We start from the raw sequence: 2,500 nt of genomic DNA on the forward strand, positions 1-2,500 counted from the left end.
AGGTACCGCCGAGAGCGGACTTGGTGCGCGGCGAGTCGCGCCGACGCCGTAGGTACCGCCCGAGAGCCTTCCCGTAGGTACCGCCCGGCCACGGGTCGTAGATATCGCCCGAGAGCATTCTCGTAGGTAACGCCCGGCAACGCTTCGTAGATACCGCCCGAAAGCATTCTCGTAGATACCACCCGGCCACGCGTCGTAGATACCGCCCGAGAGCCGTCTCGTAGTTGCCGCCCGGCTACGCTTCGTAGGTACCGCCGAGAGCGGACTTGGTGCGTGGCGAGTCGCGCCGACGCCGTAGGTACCGCCCGAGAGCCTTCTCGTAGGTACCGCCCGGCCACGCGTCGTAGATACCGCCCGAGAGCATTCTCGTAGGTACCGCCCGGCCACGCGTCGTAGATACCGCCCGAGAGCCGTCTCTTAGGTGCCGCCCGTCTACGCTTCGTAGGTACCGCCGAGAGCGGACTTGGTGCGTGGCGAGTCACGCCGACGCCGTAGGTACCGCCCGAGAGCCTTCTCGTAGGTACCGCCCGGCCACGCGTCGTAGATACCGTCCGAGAGCATTCTCGTAGGTGCCGCCCGGCCACGCGTCGTAGATACCGCCCGAGAGCATTCTCGTAGGTACCGCCCGGCCACGCGTCGTAGATACCGCCCGAGAGCCGCCTCGTAGATGCCGCCCGGCTACGCTTCGTAGGTACCGCCGAGAGCGGACTTGGTGCGCGGCGAGTCGCGCCGACGCCGTAGGTACCGCCCGAGAGCCTTCCCGTAGGTACCGCCCGGCCACGGGTCGTAGATACCGCCCGAGAGCATTCTCGTAGGTAACGCCCGGCCACGCTTCGTAGATACCGCCCGAAAGCCCTCTCGTAGGTACCGCCCGGCTACGCTTCGTTGGTACCGCCGAGAGCGGACTTGGTGCGTGGCGAGTCGCGCCGACGCCGTAGGTACCGCCCGAGAGCCTTCTCGTAGGTACCGCCCGGCCACGCGTCGTAGATACCGCCCGAGAGCATTCTCGTAGGTACCGCCCGAGAGCCGTCTCGTAGGTGCCGCCCGTCTACGCTTCGTAGGTACCGCCGAGAGCGGACTTGGTGCGTGGCGAGTCGCGCCGACGCCGTAGGTACCGCCCGAGAGCCTTCTCGTAGGTACCGCCCGGCCACGCGTCGTAGATACCGCCCGAGAGCATTCTCGTAGGTACCGCCCGGCCACGCGTCGTAGATACCGCCCGAGAGCCGTCTCGTAGGTGCCGCCCGTCTACGCTTCGTAGGTACCGCCGAGAGCGGACTTGGTGCGCGGCGAGTCGCGCCGACGCCGTAGGTACCGCCCGAGAGCCTTCCCGTAGGTACCGCCCGGCCACGGGTCGTAGATACCGCCCGAGAGCATTCTCGTAGGTAACGCCCGGCCACGCTTCGTAGATACCGCCCGAGAGCATTCTCGTAGATACCACCAGGCCACGCGTCGTAGATACCGCCCGAGAGCATTCTCGTAGGTACCGCCGGGCCACGCGTCGTAGATACCGCCCGAGAGCCGTCTCGTAGTTGCCGCCCGGCTACGCTTCGTAGGTACCGCCGAGAGCGGACTTGGTGCGTGGCGAGTCGCGCCGACGCCGTAGGTACCGCCCGAGAGCCTTCTCGTAGGTACCGCCCGGCCACGCGTCGTAGATACCGCCCGAGAGCATTCTCGTAGGTACCGCCCGACCACGCTTCGTAGATACCGCCCGAGAGCATTCTCGTATGTACCGCCCGGCCACGCGTCGTAGATACCGCCCGAGAGCCCTCTCGTAGGTACCGCCCGGCTACGCGTCGTAGGTACCGTCCGAGAGCATTCTCGTAGGTATCGCCCGGCCACGCGTCGTAGATACCGCCCGTGAGCGGTCTCGTAGGTGCCGCCCGGCTAAGCGTCGTAGGTACCGCCGAGAGTCGGCTTGGTGCGTCGCGTGGCGCGCCGAGGCCGTAGGTACCGCCCGAGAGCGGTCTCGTAAGTACCGCTCGCGGCTTATTTCGTAGGTGTCGCCCGGAATTTGGAATAAATTTTTAATATATATAATCGTGGCAAAATCATAACTTTAGTCGTTATTTAACGTTGCCTTCGTTCTCCGAACACGTCCCGGGCACTCGCGTCTATCGGCGATCGCGCCCGTATGCCGCCGGCCTATCGACCGTGCGTCGCCGACCGCCTGGGACGTCGGTTGGGTACTATAAGAGGTACATCGCGCTCGGCGCGTCTAAACGAGTCGGTCGCGAACGAAACGGGCCGGAGCGCGTTCTGCGCGTCTCTGGCGGCTCGTTCCTTCGCGAATCGTCTCAAACACACTTTTTACAAGCACAGCATTGCCACGAGTCGGTGTCGCAAGACCGAATGGCTCTTATGTGGCGCGCACGCATCTGGTGTGTTGGCCGCGCGATTCGCTCTCGTCTTGGACGGAAGCAGCTGAGTCGTCGCGCTTACCGAACGCTTACTCCACGAATACGAGTGGCGGAGGAGAGAGATCTCTCTCTTCCCGCTCGCC

The sequence above is a fragment of the Camponotus vicinus genome, unplaced genomic scaffold, assembly GCF_025532165.1.
Source record: "Camponotus vicinus isolate PSW18456_S1 unplaced genomic scaffold, iyCamVici1.0 SCAF_3, whole genome shotgun sequence".
Taxonomy (NCBI): domain Eukaryota; kingdom Metazoa; phylum Arthropoda; class Insecta; order Hymenoptera; family Formicidae; genus Camponotus; species Camponotus vicinus.